General features: G+C 43.4%; 1 protein-coding gene across 1 annotated transcript in view; it reads right to left on the bottom strand.

The window, feature by feature from the left end:
- The window catches only part of LOC145360258 (tumor necrosis factor receptor superfamily member 5-like), an 88,268-nt gene extending 74,028 nt beyond the window's left edge, over window positions 1-14,240 (bottom strand). The window contains exons 1-2 of the mRNA XM_080215344.1: window positions 14,153-14,240; window positions 6,298-6,377 (exon numbers count right to left, since the gene is read on the bottom strand). The gene's annotated coding sequence lies outside the window, so the exon portion shown is untranslated. The remainder of the gene's footprint in view (window positions 1-6,297; window positions 6,378-14,152) is intronic.
- Window positions 14,241-23,496: the final 9,256 nt, after the last annotated feature.

A 23,496-nucleotide genomic window follows, 5' to 3' on the forward strand; every position in this document is an offset into this window, starting at 1 on the left:
GCTAACACCCTACCCCCAACTCCATGTCCCCTGACCTTCTGCAATAACCTCTTGTGAGGTACCTTGTCAAAGGCCTTCTGAAAATCCAGAAAGACCACATCCACCGGCTCTCCTCTATCCACCGCCCTAGACACATCCTCATAGAACTCCAGTAAATTTGTCAGACACGACTTCCCTTTAATGAAACCGTGTTGCGTCCGCCCTATCAAGCAATTCCCTTCAAGATGCCTCGCAATTTCCTGCTTAATGACAGATTCTAACATTTTACCTACCACAGACGTTAAACTAACCGGCCTATAATTCCCCGCCTTTTGCCTGGCACCCTTCTTAAACAACGGCGTAACATTAGCCGTTTTCCAATCTTCCGGCACTTCCCCAGAATCCAGCGACGTCTGGAAAATAACCACCAAGGCATCCACTATCACCTCCGCCATTTCTTTCAGAACCCTCGGATGCATTCCATCCGGTCCTGGGGACTTGTCCACAATCAGCCCCTCCAGTCTGTCGAGCACCACCTCTCTAGTAACAGTAATGTCATTAAGACCCTCCATACCTACCACCTTTCCATCGCTAACACCCGGCAATTTATTCACGTCCTCCTCCGTGAAGACAGAAACAAAAAAGTTATTCAAGACCTTCGCCATATCCCCATCCCCTACCACTAGCTCCCCTTTCTCATCCTCTAAAGGACCAACGTTCACCCTAGCCAGCCTCTTCCTTTTTATATATTTATAAAAACTCTTGCTATCCTTTTTTATATTAAGTGCTAGCCCAGCCTCATAGCTTCTCCTACCCTCCTTTATCAACTTCTTTGTCAATCTTTGTTGACATTTAAACCTTTCCCAATCCTCTTCTCGCCCACTGCTCTTAGCTACTCTAAATTCCTCCGCTTTTAATTTAACACTTTCCTTCACCTCCTTCGTTGATGATAGAGGTATATAAGATACTGAAGGGAATAGATAGAGTCAATAGTGAGAGACTGCTCCCTAGACTGGGTACAAATACGAGAGGTCATGATCTAAGGGTGAGGGGGGAGAGGTATAATTTGGAAGTGAGAGGAAGGTTCTTTACGCAGAGGGTCATGGGGGTATGGAATGCGCTACCGAGTAGGGTGGTGGAGGCAGGAACGTTGGACTTGTTTAAGATTCAATTCGACAGACACATGAGCGAAACGAGGATGGAGGGTTATAGTAGGGCCTATTAAATAAGGTCAGAGCCTCGGGAGACACTGGAAATGCAGACTTGTAAGTTAACGTTTTTGTCTTTTTATTCCGCAGGTGGAGGTCCACCTTGTTGTCAAACGAGGGGCATGCACACGGTGGGTCGTGCGTGGGCTGCTCTTGGAGGTTCCGGGAGTGGCCTAGTACTTCGTGTCGGTGTGTGTGCTTGATCCTGGACCGGTAGACGGGCGCTGCAACAGCTCGGTGACTAGCACTGCTAGTTGTGCAGATAATGGATTTGGGCCTGTGTCTGTGGGAGTTTGCGCATTCTCCCTGTGGTTGCGTGGGTTTCCTCCGGGCGCTCCGGTTTCCTCCCACACCCCAAAGATGTGTTCTTAGGCTGATTGGTTTACAAAATTGACACTATTCTCCCCTGAATCTGGCTAAGTTAGGGGTTCCATTCATAGACATGCAGGGTAGAATAGGTGTAGAAAAGGACAGTAGGACTAGGGGGCACAGCCTCAAGATAAAGGGGGGCGGTTTAGAACGGAGTTGAGGAAGAACTTCTTCACTCAAAGGGTGGTGAATCTCTGGAATTCTCTGCCCGTTGAAGTGGTGGAGGCTGCCTCGCTAAATATTTTTAAGACGCGGGTTGATGGGTTTTTGATAAGTGAGGGGATTAAGGGTTATGGGGAGAGGGCAGGAATGTGGAACTGAGCCACGACAGATCAGCCATGATCTTATTGAATGGCGGGGCAGGCTCGAAGGGCTGGATGGCCTACTCCTGCTCCTATTTCTTATGATGCGGCGGCGCGGGCTCGTTGGGCCGAAGGGCCTGTTTCCCGTGCTGGGTTGTTCTTTGTTCTTTGTATATTCCAGCATATCTCCCAACAGTTTTAACAGCTGTGTTTCACATCAGCGATATTGATTTATACATTGCTGGCTAGGCCAGCATTTATTGCTCTTGTGAGCCTCCTTCATGAACTTGCAGTCTCTGTGGTGTAGATACATACACAGTGCTGTTAGGGAGGGAGCTCCAGTATTTGACCCAGCGACAGTGATATTCCAATGTATAACAAGTACCAAAAAGTGAAAAAAGCTGAATGACAGACAGATGAATGAGGGTCAAATGATGCATTACTGGCTTTAAGCTTGGGCAACTCCATCATTTACCATAATGCCTTCCCACTGAATCCATTGTGTGCCTTTAACTTATAATAGCATTCCTGTCTCTGAGTCAGAATTCAGAATATAGCTCCAGTGCAAAGAAAAGCTTATACACTTGGAAGTGTTCAAGCCCTTCTTTGCACTGGAGTTAAATTCTGAATAACATGATAGCATTGGGTGGACTTTGGACAGGATTTTCTGCCCCCCATAGTTCCCTGTGGCAGAGGCAGCTCACCATTAGCCACTGGGGGGTGTGGGGGGGAAATCTTCTGGTCCTGCCCATACCTACAGTCTTTCACGTGGCTTGCCTGTCCCACCATCGGGGAACATGTCCTGGTACCCACCTATGGTCAGGCTAGAAGATCCCACTGGTGGGAAGGGCTAGAAAATCCTGCTTTTAGTTTCTGAAGAAATGCCAATTTCTTATTTTGTGCATTTATTTTTACAACTTGAACATAAATAATTTCTGCATGTGAAAAAAACACCAACAGAGCTTGTCCAACTTTCCTTCTATTTGTTATAATCAAGAAGGCTTTAAGAGTCTGGCACGCTCTCTGCTTGAATTTCTTCTCTGTACTTCACCTAGGTTCTATTTTATATTTTGATTGTAAAGATGAAAATCTACCCCGGTCTCTTTGGTTACTTTGATGGGCAATGGAATCACTTCGCACACAACATCTCCACGCACTATTTCCACCCCTCTTCAGACTGACTGTCTCTTTTCCATTTTTTCACTTATTGCCAGCCTTGATACAGGAGTAAATGAGCAAACCACCATCTGCTTCTGACAGACCTGCAGTGAAAAAAGCAAGGAAACCTTGTGTGAAGTGGACCTATCCTTTCTCCCTTGAGAGGGAAAGAACATTATTAACCTTAAATACTAATTATATAACTCGACCCTGTGATTTCCCCTGGCAAACAATTGATCACTTACCACAACGGACTGCTGTGATTGTTGTAGCAATCCTAAATTTCATCACTTTACCTGCGTGGCTTTGTCCCAGAATCATCTTTATTTGAATGAGATCTGAGGCCTAATATCCAGGATAAGCACAGGATATGTGGGTATCTTTTGTGGTTTAAAAAATTTTATTTGGATATTTTTGATTATTTGTTATGTAAATATTGGAAATGGGAGAAGAGGTTGTTCAACTTGACAGGTTTGATGGCAGTGTGCATCATGTGATGAAACTTCCAACCAACCAATAACTTGTTTGTTTACTTTGGGCTTTGCCTTGCATTTATCAGTTCAGCTTCAGTTGTGAAGATGTTTATGTCTACCAGTCGTGACTTGCCCTCTATATGACTGCAGTTTTAATGTCTTAAGTGAGCTAAGATTTTAATTGGACCACCCTGTTATAGTTAAAGAACATGTAAGAAAATCTCAAGCTGTTTTGGTACCTCAGTGCCTCAATCAATCAATATCTACTGACTCAAAGCGGCTCAACTTTGATCTCGATTTCAATTGAGAAAGGCATTGGGGCAGAGAATGATTGGCTATGTTGCCCCTGCATTAGAGAATGAAAAATATAATGCATTCCTTTTGATCGCTTTGGCTACTCATTCAGGAAGTTAACATGTATGGCCACCTGTTGAGGATATAAATGGCAATGCATCCTATTGTTGAACAGTCTGCCAATTTTTATTTTCTAAATGTGCTTTACCCATAAAGTTTATAAAACTGAAGTGGATGACCAAAGTTGACATTGCATAAAGTACAAAACGAATCAATTTCTTCTGATACTGTACAATAGAGTGTTCATTACAAGTCAAGAGTTTAGCACCAGCTCCCCGCCTTACTCTCCCATCCAGAGGTTCTTCACACCTTCCAACAAGTATAGTGGCTGATGGAGCTGTCCTTCCCCCATTGTGTTTTAATAGCCTGCCAATATTCCACTGTTGAGGCTTACTAAAATATAATAAATGATTGGGAGAAATACTGGAGGCTACCTGAAGCCTCTGGAACAGTTTCACAGAAAGGAAAGAATGACTTCTTCAGAGACGGGGTGGAAAATCTTTTCTGAATGACTGTTTTTTTCCCTACTCTGATAAGATGAAAGCAAAATGTCATTTGTGAAACACTGTCATTTGAACACCTACTTGTTCCATTTTGCCAACAGCCTCCTTCACCTGCCGCCTAACAGTTTTCACAACGTACATAAAATGGAACTTGAGATTCATGCCTGAGAGCGCTAAAGTTTCTATTGCCTGTTTTCGCATTCTTTCTATACAGACAACGTTAATAAATTTCCCTTTATTGTGTGTTTTCTTCTGTTATTTACAGAAAACTGATTAGAATCTCAGCTCCAATGAGGAAACAAAAAACATCTCCTCTCAGTCATTATCCTATGACAATCGGGAAAGTTCATGAGGCTGGAGATAGGATTTAAAAAGAATCAGACTGCATTGCTTCCTCAACCTCACTGGAATGTAATAAGATTCACAAGTCAAAACTGTACTCTTCAGTATTTTCGAACTATTAGTTTCCATGGTGATCTGATGTGTCCATCCTTTAATAGTGTTTGTTTCAGACTTGTCTTGAACAAGAGGAAGGGGAAGGGGTGAGGAAAGGGAGTGTGAAGCTTATTTTGTGACTCTTCAAGCATCATAAATGTTTTTATTTTTCATACTGGATTTCAGACATTTTCATGATTTGAATTACTATTACTTTTGTATTAGGTAGACAGTTTATAATGGGTTGTCTGTTGTTCATTCAATGGCCTTCTGCATTGCTGGTGGAGAAATGGGGTATCTCCTGCAAAAGATCTCAGCAGACAGATTGATGGAATGTGTTCTATGGTTGGGAACTTAGGACCACAGTTGTACTTCAGGTTATCCTTCATCTTCCACCTATGAAGCAGGTGGAAGCATCATCTATGCTCTGTGTGAAGTTGTTTGAACGCTGTTCACTGTCTTTGAGGAAAGATGCAGCCAGGAATCTCTGCTGTTGGATCAGTGATGAAATATTAGTTCTTTATGCTGCATGTGTCCTACAACTCCATCCAACTGGATAGTAGGTTAACTACAGCTAATATTTGGTTTCCCAGAATAGTCAACACAATTTTAAGGCTTTCTTGATGGCTTTTTCAAGTCTTGTTGAATAGAAGATTGGTCAAGCTCATGGCATTTTCCAGGGTTGTGAGTGTAGCCCAGCCTCCCATCCATTGACTCTGTCAACACTTACTGCTGCCTTGGAAAAGCAGCCAGCATAATCAAGAACCCCATGCACCCAGACATACGCACTTCCACCTTTTTGCATCAGGAAAAGGATACAAAGGTCTGAGATCACAACTGACTAAAGAACACCTTCCCATCTGCCATCAGACTCTTGAATGGATCTAACATATATTAAGCTGATCTTTCTCTATACTCTAACTATGACTTTAACAGTATATTCTATACCTTCTCCCCTATGTACTATATGAAAGATATTTTGGTCTGTATAGCACGCAAGAAACAAAACTTTTCACTGTATCCCAATATATGTGACAATAATAAATCAATTCTAAAATCTCTCAGCACATTGGTATCACAGTGAATTGCAGAGAGAGCAAGAAACAAAACTTTTCACTGTATCCCAATATATGTGACAATAATAAATCAAATCTAAAATCTCTCAGCACATTGGTATCACAGTGAATTGCAGAGAGAGCAATGTGGAATCACTCAGTTTGAACTGGGTTTACCCTTAAGTCCAAGTCACTTGCTTGTCCAATTGCCTTAGGCTGCCCTGGAACCTGCATCTTCATGTTGACCGTGAGTAACAGGGCCAGGTAGAAGCAGCTTTTTCCTTCTCTGAAACCTGCATGTTATTGATAAGCTCATCTGTTGTGGGTTATGTGCTTGTTCATTAGGAACTTGCCAGTTGATGTCATCCAGAAGACAACTGAATGCCCAAAAGTAGCCTCCCGATCGCAAAAGCATGAAGGCACGATTTGAATTGAATCAAACAATTGTCCCATTCACATACCACTGCTTTCTCTGTGTATTTCATTATACCGTGTGTGTAAAGTGTCAGCCTGATGGTAGCACTTTCACCTCCAGGGTCACCTGTTGAGGTAGCACAAAGAGGTAAGGTAGTGGGACTTGAGCACAAAGATCTAGCCTGACACAATGTAGTACTGAGGGAGTGCTGCGCTGTCAGATGTATCGTCCCTTGAATGAGACATCAAACCGATGCCTTGGCTGCCCTCTGAGGTGGAATATTTTGAAGAAGAGTTGGGGCAGAGGGGGTGTTTCCCAAAAATCCTGGCCAATATTTGTCTCTCAATCAACATCAAAAACTGTTTCCCTGGTCATTATCATGTTGCTATTTGTGGGATCCTGCTGCTGAAAATTGGCTGCTGTTTTATTCCTACATTACCATAGTGACTATGTCAAAAGTATCTTGTGGGCTGTTAAGTACCTTGAGACAGCTATGGTCTTGAGAGGTACTATATAAATCTAGCCCTCCTTTGCAACACTTCTGATGTGTTGTTGACACCTAATGAAATAGATGGGCCGAGGGATGGAAAATAATTCTGACCTTTAAAGAAGTGTGTGTGGTCAGTCATCACAGGAATTTATAAATACTGTAGGTGCATTTGATCTTAACATACGATGTACTTTTTTAAGAATTTGTCAATAGCTATTTCAGTGTCCAACTTTGTGAAAGACATAAATAAATAAAATTTCAGAGTGAAACCAACATCACCCAGCTAGCTGCCCACATATCCAAATGACGCACAGGCTCACAGATTGGTAACGTGGTACTTGAGAAAATACCAACAACTAGAGAAAAAATCCAATCTTGAATATTCACTCCAGACTTTCCAGGTCACCTTTCTCCCCTCCCAATGCAATAGAGTCCCTGCTGAGGAGCCAGCCAATCCTTTAAATGTATTAATTTAAAAAGAGCAAAATAACACTGCTGCTTCAACAGAAGGAAACTGGTGATTTAGAAAAATTGAAACTTGAAATTAGTGTTTCCATTTCTGGAGGATTTACTGGAATTTATATCTGTGCTTCATCATTTATAGGAAATCGCATGATGGGGATTTCCAGCATTCCATTAGCATTAGGGAAAGAGAAAGCAAACACATGGATTAAAAGTTATTTTAGATGGAGTGTGCAATTTTACACCCTCCTAAACCCTTTTCTGAGTATGTTTTGACTATAATATTCTCCTTTCTTTCAATATCTACTAAAAGTGTATTCCGTCTCCTTCCTATTCAGTTTCTGAAGATCTTTCCATCATTGCTCATTATTCTATTTCTTCCATCCACTTCACATATTAGCAAATACTCAGTGACTATTAGGGTGAAAGTAAAACAACTCAGAACCACTTCTTAGAAAACAGTTCCCAGCGGAATCTGTTTATACATACCAATGAGAGAACTGGCACAGAAATCAGGAAAAAAAATCTGGCTTTTTTTGGTCATTAAATCCTATTTTTTTCAGTAGAAGGAACTGACTGTGGCAAAAGACGATTAAATAAGATGCAGACAATTAATAGTTTTGAAAAAGCAGAAAGAACAAAATAAAGATGGTCCAAAATGTTTATCGTTTCTTTATTAGATGATATTGACTTGTGTGCTGCATTGTAAATCCCTCCACCACTTTGCCTCACTAAAGTATAATATTTGGCACTACCCTTCATCTCTCCAACTGCTGACCATCTCAGCAGCCTTCAGGATTCCATATTTACTTGATCGTATACATTAATGTCAACACATTAAAAGGTTGTAAGGATATGCCCAGCAATTACAGACCAGTCTGTTTAACTTCAGTGGCAAAAGTTGAGAAAAAAAGTATTCGTGATAGAATTAGTAGTCACACAGGAAAATATGGGGTAATGAAGAAGATCAAAGGGGAAATCATGTTTAAATAACTTGGAGTTCTAGAAATACATAGCTGATTCTGAATAATCCTGAATGTATATAACCATCAAGGGGAAGGCGATAGCCTTGTGGTATTATTTGCGAGGGGGATTGAATATAAAAGTAGGGAGGTCTTGCTGCAGCTGTATAGGGCATTGGTGAGGCCGCAGCTGGAGTACTGTGTGCAGTTTTGGGCGCCGCACCTGTGCAAAGATATTTTGGCCTTGGAGGGAGTGCAGAGGAGGTTTACTAGGCTGATACCGGAGTTGAGGGGGTTGAGCTATGAGGAGAGGCTGAATAAACTGGGCTTGTACTCGTTAGAGTTTAGAAGAATGAGGGGAGATCTCATTGAGACGTATAAGATGATGAATGGGATGGATAGGATAGAGGTGGAGAGACTCTTCCCGCTCAAAAAAGACAGTAGGACTAGGGGGCACAGCCTCAAGATAAAGGGGAGGCGGTTTAGAACGGAGTTGAGGAGGAACTTCTTCACTCAAAGGGTGGTGAATCTCTGGAATTCTCTGCCCGTTGAAGTGGTGGAGGCTGCCTCGCTAAATATTTTTAAGACGCGGGTTGATGGGTTTTTGATAAGAGAGGGGATTAAGGGTTATGGGGAGAAAGCGGGAAAGTGGAACTGAGCAGCGACAGATCAGCCATGATCTTATTGAATGGTGGGGCAGGCTCGAAGGGCTGGATGGCCTACTCCTGTTCCTATTTCTTATGTTCTAAATTATTAATCCAGAAACTTGACTCGTTCTGGGAACCCAGGTTTGAATCCCACCACCCAGGGGGTGGAAATTGAATTCAATTGAAAGTATTTGAACAAAGAACAAAGAAAAGTACAGCACAGGAACAGGCCCTTCAGCCCTTCAAGCTGGTGCTGATCATGATGCTCTAACTTAAAAAAAACAACCTTTGTCCTTACTCGGTCTGTATTCCTCTATTCCCTCCCTATTCATGTACCCATCCAGATGCCTCTTAAATATTGCTAATGTGTCTGCTTCCACCCCTCCTCTGGCAGCGCATTCCAGGCACCCACCACTCTCTGTGTGAAAAACTTCCCCCATACATCTCTCTTAAACTTTCCCTCTCTCACCTTGAACTTGTGCCCCCTTGTAATTGACACTTCCGGTCTAGGAAAAAGTCTCTGACTATCCACCCCGACTATGCCTCATAATTTTGTAGACCTCTATCAGGTCTCCCCTCATCTTTGATTTTTCCAGTGTAAACCATCCTAATTTATTCAACCTGTCTTCATAACCAACACCCTTGAGACCAGGCAACATCCCAGAACCTTTTTTGCACTCTCCCTAAAGCTTCCGTGTCCTTCTGGTTTCGTGCTGACCAGAATTGCACGCAATACTCCACATGCGGCCTAACCAAGGTTTTATATCACTGCGATGTGATTTCCCAACTCTTGGTACTCAGTACCCTTGCTGATGAAGGCAGGCATACCATATGCCTTTTTAGTCACCTTGATCACCCACTTTTAGGGAACTGCATGTTCAGATCCAGCTATATATTAATGTTCCGAAGGGTTCTGCCATTTACAGTAAAATTTATACCTAAATTTGATCCTCCAAAATGCATCACCCCACATCGGTGTTATCTGCAAACTTACTAATCAGATCACCCACATTTTCCTCCAGATCATTTATATATACCACAAATAACAGAGCCCCCTGTGGAACACCAAAGAACAAAGAAAATTACAATGCAGGAGCAAGACCTTCGGTCCTCCAAGCCTGCACTGACCATGCTGCCCGACTGAACTAAAATCCCCCGAGCCTTCCGGTGATCATATCCCTGCATTCCCATCTATTCATGTATTTGTCAACACGCCACTTAAAAGTCACTATCGTGTCTGCTTCCACGATCTCCCTTGGCAGCGAGTTCCAGGCACCCGCCACCCTCTGTGTAAAACAAAATTTGCCTCGTACATCTCCTTTAAACCTTGCCCCTCACACCTTAAACTTATGCACCCTAGTATTCGACTTTTCTACCCTGGGAAAAAGCTTCTGACTATCCACTCTGTCCATGCCTCTCATAACCTTGTAGATTCCTATCAGGTCACCCCTCAGCCTCCGTAGTTCCAGTGAGGACAAACCAAGTTTCTCCACCTCTCCTCATAGCTAATGCCCTCAATACCAGGCAACATCCTGGTAAATCTTTTCTGTACCCTCTCCAAATCCTCCACGTCCTTTTGGTAGTATGGCTATCATTACCACTAGCTACAGGTCTCCATTGTGAAAAAAAACCTTTCCACTGCTACTCTCTGTCTTTTATAACTAATCCAGTTCTGTATCCATCTAGCCAGCCCACCTTGAATCCCATGTGGGATCCTATCAAACACCTTACTAAAGTCCATATAAACTACATCCACAGCCCTTCCCTCATTAATTATCTTCGTCACCTCTTCAAAAAATTCAATCAAGTTGGTGAGACATGACCTTCCCTGGACAAACCATGCTACCTGTCACTAACTAGTTCATTTTCTTCCAAATGTGCATATATCCTGTCCCTCAGGATCTTCTCCTAAAGCTTCCTCACCACTGATGTCAGGCTTACTTGCCTATAATTACCTGGATGATCCCTGCTTCCTTTCTCAAACAAGGGAACAACATTGGTTATTCTCCAGTCCTCTGGAACCTTGCCTGTGGTTAAAGAGGATGTGAAGATGTCTATAAGGCCCCAACTATTTCTCCCCTTGCCTTCCACAGTAACCCGAGATAGATCCCATCCTCCTTTGGGGACTTGTCTGCCTTAATGAAATTTTAGATACCCAGCACTTCCTCCTTCGATAGATTGATGTTTTCTAGAGCTTTCACACACCTATTCCTGACCTCAACATCCGTCATGGCCTTCTCCTTGGTGAATACTGATACAAAGTACTCATTAAGGATGTCACCCACTTCCTGTGGCTCCATGCATGACTCCCCTCCATTACCCTTGAGTGGTTAACTTTTAGAATCCCTACAATGCAAAAAGAGACCATTTGGCCCATCAAATCTGTACCAATCACAATCCCACTCAGGCCCTACCCACGTAACCCATGCATTTATCCTATCTATTCCCCCTGACACTAAAGGGCAATTTAACATGGCCAATTCACCTAACTTGCCCATCTTTGGACTGAGAGGGGAAACTGGAGCACCTGGAGGAAACCCATGCAGATACAGGGGAACATGCAAACTCCACACAGCGACCCAAGCTGGGAATTGAACCTGGGTCCCTGGTGCTGTGAGGCAACAGTGCTAACCACTGTAGCACCGTGCCACAATGAACTCACCTGATGAATGAGCAGTGCTCCAAAATCTCGTGATACTAAATAAACCTGTTGGATTTTAACCTTATGCTGTGAGACTTCTTATTCGTTCAATTAAGCATCCTCACCCGAGGACCACTCTTGTTCTTATCCAAGATTACCCAAAATCGAAGGAGATTATGGTCACTGAGCCCAAAATGCTCCCAAACTGAAACATTGATCACTTGACCTGGCTCATTCCCCAATACCAAATCTAGTATGGTCCCCTGCCTGGTTGGATTGTCAACAGACTATATTAGAAAGTCCTCCTGAACACATCTAACAAATTGCTCTCCAATTGCATCAAATTAAGAATCTATTGATGACTATAAAATCATTGTTGGAAAAACCCACTTGGTTCACTAATGTCCTTTTGGGAAGGAAATCTGCTGTCCTTACCTGATCTGACCCATATGACTCCAGAACCACAGCAATGTGGTTGACTCTCAACTGCCCTCTGAAATGGCCTAACAAGCCACTCCGTTCAACGGCAACTAGGGATGGGCAATAAATGCTGGCCCAGCCAGTGATGCCCATGTCCCACAAATTAATTTTAAAAATGTGTTCCTAGAAGATCTGGATCCGAAAAAACTAACTTGGCTGCACCTTGTCAACAGGAAAATCAGAACAGATTAAAATTCCAAAGAAAATATGACCCAGTTCAAATTGAAAAAATGAATAACTTGGATTTGCAACTTGTAACTGAAATCATTTCATTGTAACTGAAAGCATTATTATTACAAAATAATAAATCATGTTATTGCTTTCAAATATACTTTCTCTTTTAAAAAGTAGAATTGAGTGAGCCAAATTCAAATCGTGTGATGTTACACTACTTTAAATTACTCCTGCAACAACAGAATGCATGTAAACCAGCAAAACAGAATCCAATTCTAACAATAAGATAATGAGTGTTTGGTGCTGAACTTTGGCAGGGAGTGGAGATTAGGAAAGAATGTCTTATCAAAATGTGTTCATGAGCCTCTGGTTGAATTTTGTTTTTTTGTTAACTTGTTTCCTGGTGCAAGAACTAACTTGCTTTCAGAGGAAAGTTTCAAAATGCAGCGTTAAGCAATTTCTTTTTCTTAGGTGTGTCCCAATCTTTTAGATTCCCTGCAGCATTCCTGCTGGTGAGCCCTCATTCACGCACCACCCCCCCCCCACCCCCACTCCCCGCCCTACCTACCATTGTCTCTCCCCCCCCCACCCACCTACCATTGTCTCTCCTCCCCCCCCACCTACCTACCATTGTCTCTCCTCCCCCCCACCTACCTACCATTGTCTCTCCCCCCCCACCCACCTACCATTGTCTCTCCTCCCCCCCCACCCACCTACCATTGTCTCTCCTCCTCCCCCCCGCCCACCTACCATTGTCTCTCCTCCCCCCCACCTACCATTGTCTCTCCTCCCCCCCCACCCTACCTACCGTCTCTCCTCCCCCCTGCCCACCTACCATTGTCTCTCCTCCCCCCCCGCCCTACCTACCATTGTCTCTCCTCCCCCCTGCCCACCTACCATTGTCTCTCCTCCCCCCCGCCCACCTACCATTGTCTCTCCTCCCCCCTGCCCACCTACCATTGTCTCTCCTCCCCCCCCGCCCTACCTACCATTGTCTCTCCTCCCCCCTGCCCTACCTACCATTGTCTCTCCTCCCCCCCACCTACCATTGTCTCTCCTCCCCCCCCGCCCTACCTACCATTGTCTCTCCTCCCCCCCGCCCACCTACCATTGTCTCTCCTCCCCCCCACCTACCATTGTCTCTCCACCCCCCCGCCCTACCTACCATTGTCTCTCCACCCCCCCGCCCTACCTACCATTGTCTCTCCACCCCCCCGCCCTACCTACCATTGTCCCTCCTCCCCCCACTACCTACCATTGTCCCTCCTCCCCCCACTACCTGCCATTGTCTCTCCTCCTCTCCCCCACTACCTACCATTGTCTCTCCCTCCCTCCTGTCCGATTCCCAGCTATGACCTTCTAACAATTTGGGCCTTCACCCTCAAATGACAACCAACCCCTCAACCTAGCAAGCTGCTGCATAGAAAATAGGGATAATGTGCTGAAATTCCATGCCTCCTATTTCCAGGTTTCCGGGACACTGAAACTGGTGCCGGTTGAGGGTTGCCAACTGTGATTAAATGTATTCCTGGAAGTTTCATCACATGGCTTTCTCCCTGTACTTTAGCCATTGTAAGAAGTCTCACAACATCAGATCAGATGACGAAGGGGGCAAACCCCGAAAGCTTGTGAGTTTACTGTCAAATAAATTGGTTGGACTCTAACCTGGTGTTGAGACTTCTTACTGTGTTTACATTGGCATCTCAACATCATGACTCTAGTCATTGGTCACTCAACACATGCATCTTTGTGACATACTCCCTTCCTGGCTCAATTGAAAAGCAACACAACTCAATACCCAATCAAAGGATGCTTAACTCTGAGCCAAACAACCTCCCTCAACTCTGCACTGCCTTGAGTTTCAATATTTTTATGTTTTATAAAGAAAAACACTTAAAGAAAATGTAGAAGAACATATTTTTAAATGTCCCACTGATATTTCTCCACAGTTGCAAAAAGCACTACCCTGGAGTTTACTTCAATTACTGGAGACTCTGGGCTGATCCTGGAGGTTGGTACCCTTACCCCAATTCCTCCACACTTACCTATTCCATGCTGTTGTCTTGTTAACTCCCTCTGTAATCAAAAACAAAACCAGAAAGTGCTGGACAAGGTCAGTTGGTCTGGTTGCATCTGCGGAGAGAGAAACAGAGGTTAACATTTAGAGTTTTATGTAACCAAAAGAGAAAATGCTGGAAAATCGAAGCAGGTCTGGCAGCATCTGTAAGGAGAGAAGAGAGCTGGCATTGAGTCCAGATGATCAAAGATTCCAGCATCCTCATTAATTTGCTTTTATTTAGCGTTTTATGTGACTGTTCTTCAAAAAAGATCCCCCTGTAATCCAGCTTGTTATTGTGTACACTTCATCTCCCCAATTCCACTGTTGACTAGGGCCTATACCTGAGCTGGGTGCATCGATAGTCCAGGCTGTAGTGTCGAAAAGAAACTGAATTCAGGCTCTTCAGCCATTGACAAAGGGTCATCCGGGCTTGAAACGTCAGCTCTTTTCTCTCCTGACAAATGCTGCCAGTCCTGCTGAGATTTTCCAGCATTTTCTCTTTTGGTCTTCTATCACTCTGCCTGAATAAATAGTTTGGACTCAAAAGTAGTTTTTGTTACAGTTGATCCCACAGTGAATCCTAACCTGCTGTCATATCCTGTTAACAGTAGTCAGCCAGTCCTGTTTATTTATTCATTGTAAACACAGATATTTGATCCTCACTGGGTTGTCAGGACTACCCATTCCATTAAGCATCAGGGCCTGCATATCAGGTAGATCTTGCCATTTGCACAGAATTCCTCCATTGTAGAATATTAATATTCTTCAAAAGATTCAAAAACAGCTTATATTTATATAACATCTGTATTTAACATAAAGAGACATTAGAACAGGTGACCAAAAGCTTGGTCAAAGTGATAAGTTTTCACGAGGGTCTGAAACCATTTGAAAATTTTATCCTCCACAGTTTTATCTGCATAATTCCTCCACATATTGTTCAGAGTGCATGAAGAAGAATTTCTTGATATCTCCCCAAAAATGTTTGTTTATATTAGAATGATACAAATACTTTATTTTCTAATGCTTATTGAATGAAAATTGAAGGATAATATACATCAGAAATGTTGTTTGCATTGTGCAAATTGATCGAGTCGTTGCTGGGCAGACTACAATGTTGTGATAAAGCACAATGTGCTACCACTGATTTCAAAGACAACGTTCCAACTCTAGTGTTCAGAGAACAGAAGATCACACAGCATGAACACTAGGAAATACACAGCATAATACTATCCAGTTCAGAAAACTCCCATGGCTGATTTCACAGGGCAAACAAGCACTGATATCATCAACTTTGGAGAATGTCCAGCACCAGTGTAGACTCAATCTAACCCCATTGTTTAAACCAATGACTCGGCCAACTTTTCCTGTAGCCTTAATAAGGTCACCACTAAGGTGACTGCTTCCTGTGTTGTAAAGCCCAGGTCTCTTCAATCGCTCCTCATAAGTCTGACCTTTGATGTTAATTATGGCTACACAGCATGAATCTCAAGGATGAATGTCTCTCTTTTTTTGTTGGTGACTATCTAGGCCAGTCAGGTACAATATGACTGGAGCACGAAGTAGTTTGATCATCGTCACCTCTGTCTTGCATTCTGCTGTATTTGAACCATGCAATTTCATTCTATTGATTGCTGCTCTGCATTGGTTAGACATATTTGGTTTTAGCTGCGCTGGCATACTGAAGGCTGTAGTGTTGAACTTCATTGTTGAAATTGTCCTTGGGTGTGCCAATTTATTCATTGTAAACACAGACCCAATTTATGTTTGGATTGGTTTCAAGCAAGACTGAGTCATCACACCATGCTCTTTTCAATCTTCCTTGCTGCAATGCCCCGTCTCACCCTCAGCAAACTTCCCGCTGAGTGGAGCGAAACTACAGAACAAACTGGAATTTGTTTAACATAAGAACATAAGAAATAGGAGCAGGAGTAGGCCATCTGGCCCTTCGAGCCTGCCCCGCCATTCAATAAGATCTGTTGCTGCTCAGTTCCACTTTCCCGCCCTCTCCCCATAACCCTTAATCCCCTCTCCTATCAAAAACCCATCAACCCGCGTCTTAAAAATATTTAGCGAGGCAGCCTCCACCACTTCAATGGGCAGAGCATTCCAGAGATTCACCACCCTTTGAGTGAAGAAGTTCCTCCTCAACTCCGTTCTAAACCGCCCCCCTTTTATCTTGAGGCTATGCCCCCGAGTCCTACTGTCTTTTTTGAGCGGGAAGAGTCTCTCCACCTCTATCCTATCCATCCCATTCATCATCTTATACGTCTCAATGAGATCTCCCCTCATTCTTCTAAACTCTAACGAGTACAAGCCCAGTTTATTCAGCCTCTCCTCATAGCTCAACCCCCTCAACTCCGGTATCAGCCTAGTAAACCTCCTCTGCACTCCCTCCAAGGCCAAAATATCTTTGCGCAGGTGCGGCGCCCAAAACTGCACACAGTACTCCAGCTGCGGCCTCACCAATGCCCTATACAGCTGCAGCAAGACCTCCCTACTTTTATATTCAATCCCCCTCGCTATGAAGTCCAGCATCCCATTTGCCTTCCTGACCACCTGCTGCACCTGCAGGCTGAGTTTTTGCGACTCATGCACAAGGACCCCGAGGTCCCTCTGCACCGTCGCCTGCTGCAGTTTTTTGCCCCGTAAGTAATAGTCCTTCCTACCATTATTCCTACCAAAGTGGACCACTTCACACTTGCCAACATTAAATTCCATTTGCCATTTCCTGGCCCATTCGCCCAGCCTATCTAGATCCTTCTGCAGACTCTCCACACCCTCCGCACAATTTGCCGTTCCCCCAATCTTGGTGTCATCAGCAAATTTCGACACCCTACACTCGGTTCCCTCCTCCGGATCATCTATATAAATGGTAAAAAGCTGAGGTCCCAGCACCGACCCCTGGGGCACTCCACTAGTCACCATCCGCCAATCTGAAACCTCTGCTGCCTGCAGGTCAAATCCAAGGTCATCCCATTCTCTGTCATTGATCTACAATATACAGATGATGCCTGTGTCTGTGCCAAGCTCCATAAGACCATAAGACATAGCAGCAGAATTGGGCCACTCGGCCCATCAAGTCTGCTCTGTCATTCAATCATGGCTGATATTTTTCTCATCCCCATTCTCCTGCCTTTTCCCCATAATCCCCGAGCCCCTTATTAATCAAGAATCTATCTATCTCTTCCATTATCAACACCTTCACTGAGGCATACATAAACACGGGCCTTACACTAACATTCCATACCAACCTGCTTTTGCCACACACCAGTACCTCCCAATTATCAAAATCCATGACAAAGCCTGAGAAAACATGGACCTTTCCATAGGTGTGATTACAGTTCAGATGAGTAACCCGCTAGCAGCCAAAGGGCATTGCTTCCCTCTGGTATAGGAAATGTGACTCATTCCTCCTGTGAGAGTGAGTAACAGTCAAATTCAGAGGGTCCAGTTATGGGAAAAATACTGTGATACAGGTTATTCCTATAAATTGGTTAAATGTGTTAAGGTTCAATGCAAATTATATGAATCAAACTTCACAGAATGACAAATCAGCAAAGTAATATCCTAATTTCAGTGACTGTTAGTAACAGGCTCAATAGAAATGAAACGTTCTGAGACAATCTTGAAGATTCCATGAAAAATCACACATACTGGAGAAATTTCAGTTACAAAGAAAGAAAGACTGATATTTAGACATAACCTCAGAATATTCCAATGTGCAATGCAACCAATTAAATAAAGGACTTGCTCACTACTGCACCAGAAGATTGGGCTTGATTTTTGTTCCTGCAATGGAATTTGAACCCTGAGACAATTTGGTTTGGGGTCAGTTCATGAGCACGCAAGTTTATGGGACAGAATTTAAATTCAAAGCTATTTGTCACTCAATATAAAGTATTACTGAATGTAAATGAAATATTTTTTTCTATATCAATACTGGGAACATATTGCTGAGGCGGCTCTTGCCTCAATTTTATTTTCCTGCCAACTCTGCCTTCACAAAACTTGACAATTAAATGTTTCCATCCAGATTTGTAACCGTCACAGGTCATTTGTGAGTCTCTCAGAATTGAATCCTGGGAAAAGCTGCTGGAACTTTGGGGTCCAATAATTTGTACTGGCCACAGCTCCTGTGCAGACTAAGCCAGTAAGAAGTCTGACAACACCAGGTTAAAGTCCAACAGGTTTATTTGAGAGCACGAGCCATTTGATATCATTTGTGGCATGTGCTCTCAAATAAACCTGTTGGACCTCTCACTGTGCCCACCCCAGTCCAACGCCAGCATCTCCACATCAGGCTAACCCAGCCAGAGGGAGAGACTAGCTGTGGCTCTTGTGCAATATGTTTCATTACTGGATTCAGGGTGGTTTCTGTCTGAGTGTTGACCCTCACTGCCCAGAAGCTGAGATGTGGGAGACATTGATTTAATTAAATTTGTTTCGGATTTTTTAAAAAGTTGATATGCTACATAAAAAGTCCCTAAATTATAAAAGAACATCGGTTAGAAATGACCTAAATTTATGATCTTGTTTTATAGAATTAATATAAATGACTCAGTTTTTCTCATTGCAGTCAATACTGTACAATCAGCAGTAATTTACACTTAAACGTTGCTCTTAAATCTTTTTATTCCTTCTTAATTATTAAATTATGAGTCACTCATTGAAAGCTTCAGCAAATCAGAAATAGCAATATTTTATTTGGGGCTTGATGATAATGTGAACACTCAACACAGACTAATGACCTTTTGAGCGGATGTAAATTTAGGTCACGGATGGGCACATGATCAGAATCAAATGATTGTCAAGTGATCAAACCTCCAGTCGTGTATTCAAGCAGAAACAATTGTCGATTGTCGGAAAAACCCATCTGGTTTACTAATGTCTTTTAAGGAAGGAAATCTGCCATCCTTACCCAGCCTTCATGTGACTCCAGAGCCGCAGTAATGTGGTTGATCTCAACTGCCCTCAGAACAAGGGCAACTAGGAATGGGCAATAAATGCCAGCCAGTCAATGATATCCATGTCCCACGAATGAATTAAAAAAAGATGCTAACCTTACTGATCAGGTGAGTTCATGCAGCTGTATAGGGCATTGGTGAGGCCACAGCTGGAGTACTGTGTGCAGTTTTGGGCGCCGCACCTGCGCAAGGATATTTTGGCCCTGGAGGGAGTGCAGAGGAGGTTTACTAGGCTGATACCGGAGTTGAGGGGGTTGAGCTATGAGGAGAGGCTGAATAAACTGGGCTTGTACTCGTTAGAGTTTAGAAGAATGAGGGGAGATCTCATTGAGACGTATAAGATGATGAATGGGATGGATAGGATAGAGGTGGAAAGACTCTTCCCGCTCAAAAAAGACAGTAGGACTAGGGGGCACTGCCTCAAGATAAAGGGGGGGCGGTTCAGAACGGAGTTGAGGAGGAACTTCTTCACTCAAAGGGTGGTGAATCTCTGGAATTCTCTGCCCGTTGAAGTGGTGGAGGCTGCCTCGCTAAATATTTTTAAGAAGCGGGTTGATGGGTTTTTGATAAGAGAGGGGATTAAGGGTTATGGGGAGAGGGCGGGAAAGTGGAACTGAGCCACGACAGATCAGCCATGATCTTATTGAATGGCGGGGCAGGCTCGAAGGGCCAGATGGCCTACTCCTGCTCCTATTTCTTATGTTCTTATGTTCTTATTATGTTTGTTTGACATGGAGTTCCCAGACAGAAAACCAGCAGAATGGACGATTAGTTTTCGGTTCTGTTGGGAAGGTCATGACCTGAAACATTAATCCCGTGCTTCTCTTTTCACTGATACTGCCAAATCTCCTCGAGCATTTCTGTCAATTTCTGTTCCTATTTCTGATTTTTTGCCCCTGTAACATTTTGCAGGTGGATTAGTCTCTGGTTGCTGCTTCTTGTGACACGAGGGAAAGTGTTCAGCGCTCAGTTCACGCATGTGCAGTACCGGGTTTGCATTATTTTGCAACCAAACCATGTTACCTGGACCCTGCTGGGGCTGAAGGGGAGAGAAACATGACAATGAAGGAGGGGGAGGGAGAAAGAATTTCAAATTGGAAAGGGAGAGAAAGACAAAAACTGGAGGAAAGGAGAGTGGTTGTTGATGTACACCAGCTGTTGTATAATGTTTCTTTTCTCCAAAAATCAGGCAGCTTTAGTGTTTAGTCCCTGAGGACAACCTCATCATCCAGAAGAATCAGTGTGAGATGTGGGAATCAGTGAAGTGGATTGAGTTTGATTTCATTGATCATTTTTATAACTTGGAATGTAAATTTTTCTAACTATGTATTGTGAATGTTATTGAATGGAATAAAAAAAGCTATGGTGAGAAGTTATTTATGTAATTCACAATGACACAGTGAATTACAGCGCCAAGGACGCGGGTTCGATTCCCAGCTTGGGTCACTGTCTGTGCGGGGTTTGAACCTTTTCCCTGTGTCTGTGTGGGTTTCCTTTGGGTGCTCCGGTTTCCTCCCACAGTCCAAAGACGTGCTGGTTAGGTGCATTGACTGTGCTAAATTCTCCCTCAGTGTACCCGAACAGGTGCCAGAGTATGGCAACCAGGGGATTTTCACAGTAACTTCATTGCAGTGTTAATGTAAGCCTACTTGTGACTAATAAATAAACTTTAAAAACTTTAAAACTTATTATTAGTGGAATTTACTCCATGTTTCTCAATGCAGTTGATTCGCTAGGAACGTCACAGGGATAGCTTTTACTTTAAACCTTTCTCAATTTTGTGTTCATTTATTCTCTAATTTAGAAATTATGCCATTTGTTATCGAACAAAAAGTCAAAAATGTTATTGGAGGCTTGATGATACTGAGACACACAACTTGAGTAAATGCAAAAGCATAAACAGGGCAAATATCAAACTATCAAATGTCCTGTTGTAATGTGATCAAATACCATGTGACCAAATGTTACACAATTTAATCTTCAACAAGAGTTGGCAACCAAACAAACACAGAATCAACTTTAAAGCAACATTTCAGCTTTCTCTGCTTCTCATATGGAGGATATTATAATACTGAGTTTAACGATGTTTACAATGTGAAAAATTGACTATATTTGTGCCTGAAATCATCATCCATTGTTCAGTAGTAGCACTCTCTCTGCTTTGTGGTAGAAGGGTGGATTCAAGGCCCACCCCACGAACCTTAGCACAATGTCTAGGCTGATGGTCGATTGCAATACTAAGAGAGTGATGAGATGATAAAATGTAGATACGTATAAAAATGAAATTATAAAATGCCTTCATGATGAGATGATAAACTAAGTCCCCCCTCCCCCTTTGCCTTGTGGATGCAGATCTTATGAATTTTTAAGAAGAACAGGAAAGTCCTCCCCAGTGTCCTGACCATTATTTATCACCCAACCAATTATCTGGACGTTGTCACAGTCCTGTTGTGGGAATTTGCTGTGCACAAATCGACTGCCACATTTTCCAAGTTGCAACATTAACTATCTGTGTGATGATAGCAGTGTAATTGATATAATTATATAATATATATTCTCTTTTGTTCAAGGGGAATGTTTAAACAAATCTGCTTTATGCCCCAGGCGGGCGGTGTGTTTGGAGGAAATGCAAATCAGATGCCAGGACAGCAGGATAACTACTCATTTTAGCCTCGCAAGTAATTATGTTGAGTGAATGAACCTTTTAAGGAAATAGGCTCAAATCGACCTGAGTCCTGAAAATGCCACAGCGGGAAAATCTCCTGATATTCCCAATAATCTGAGTAAAGTAGCAGTGTACCTGGTTACAGCAGGTAGATGGTGTTACTGGTCTCCTCTCAGAATTTAAAGGAGACTTGGAAAAACACCATGGAATTTCAGGCCTTGTCCATTTTTGAGCCTAGTCAATAAGACTCGAGTCTTGTTGGGTGTCTGCGTGGAGGAGGACAGAAAGTTGCTGAGGCTGAAGTTTACTTTTTCAAGCAAACCTTCAGACCCACAGGCTCCTTTGAACTCTAATGGGCTCAGAATTGAGCAGCAATTTTGGCAGCAATTTTTTAAAAGAAGTTGCAGAGTGACTTGTAAACATTTCCTCTTCCTTCCCTTCCTGTTGTTTACAACCAGTTAAGAATCTGTTGAGTCCGCCTTTCTGGTTTGATATAGAACACCACAGCATAAACAGGCCCTTTGGCCCACAAGTTACGCCGATCATATCCATACCTACCAGGCCTATCTATAACCCACAATCCCATTAAATCCCATGTACTCATCCAGAAGTCTCTTAAAAGACCCCAGCGAGTTCGCCTCTACCACCACCGACAGCAGCTGATTCCACTCACTCACCACCCTCTGAGTGAAAAACTTACCCCTGACATCTCCTCTGTACCTACTCCCCAGCACCTTAAACCTGTGTCCTCTCGTAGTGACCATTTCAGCCCTGGGAAATAGCCTCTGAGAATCCACCCTATCTATACCTCTCAACATCTTATAAACCTCTATCAGGTCACCTCTTATCCTTCATCTCTCCAGGGAGAAAAGACTGAGCTCCCTCAACCTATCGTCATAAGGCATGCCTCCAATCCAGGCAACATCCTTGTAAATCTCCTCTGCACCCTCTCAATAGCCTCCACATCCTTCTTGTAGTCAAGCGACCAGAACTACACACAGTACTCCAAGTGGGGTCTGACAAGGGTCTTATGAGGTTGCAGCATTATCTCCTGACTCCTAAACTCAATCCCTCAACTAATGAAGGCCAGTACACCATACGCCTTCTTGACCACATCCTCCACTTGCAAGGCCGATTTAAGAGTCCTATGGACCCGGACCCCAAGGTCTTTCTGATCCTCTACACTGCTAAGGGTTCGACCCTTGATATTATACTCCTGCATCCCATTGGACCTGCCAAAATGGACCACGACACATTTATCGTGTTGAATTCCATCTGCCACTTCTCTGCCCAGTCTTGTATCCTATCTATGTCATGCTGCAACTTCTGACATCCCTCCAGACTATCCACAACACCACCAACCTTCGTGTTGTCGGCAAACTTACCAACCCATCCCTCCACTTCCTCATCCACGTCATTTATGAAAATGACAAACAGCAAGGGTCCTAGAACAGATCCCTGGGGCACTCCACTGGTGACTGACCTCCATGCAGAAAAAGACCCATCCACAACCACTCTCTGCCTTCTGCAGGCAAGCCAGTTCTGGATCCACAAAGTAACAGCCCCTTGGATCCCATGCCCTCTCACTTTCTCAAAAATGATGCTTGAAAAACACCAGAGTTTCTGCAGGAGGCCCAGATTCACAGGATTATTCGCCTGCTGACCTGCCCTTCCGCACTTCTGGTTTAGTGCAAAACATTA

Source organism: Carcharhinus amblyrhynchos, chromosome 30, assembly GCF_965287045.1.
Source record: "Carcharhinus amblyrhynchos chromosome 30, sCarAmb.v2.hapA, whole genome shotgun sequence".
NCBI classification, from domain to species: domain Eukaryota; kingdom Metazoa; phylum Chordata; class Chondrichthyes; order Carcharhiniformes; family Carcharhinidae; genus Carcharhinus; species Carcharhinus amblyrhynchos.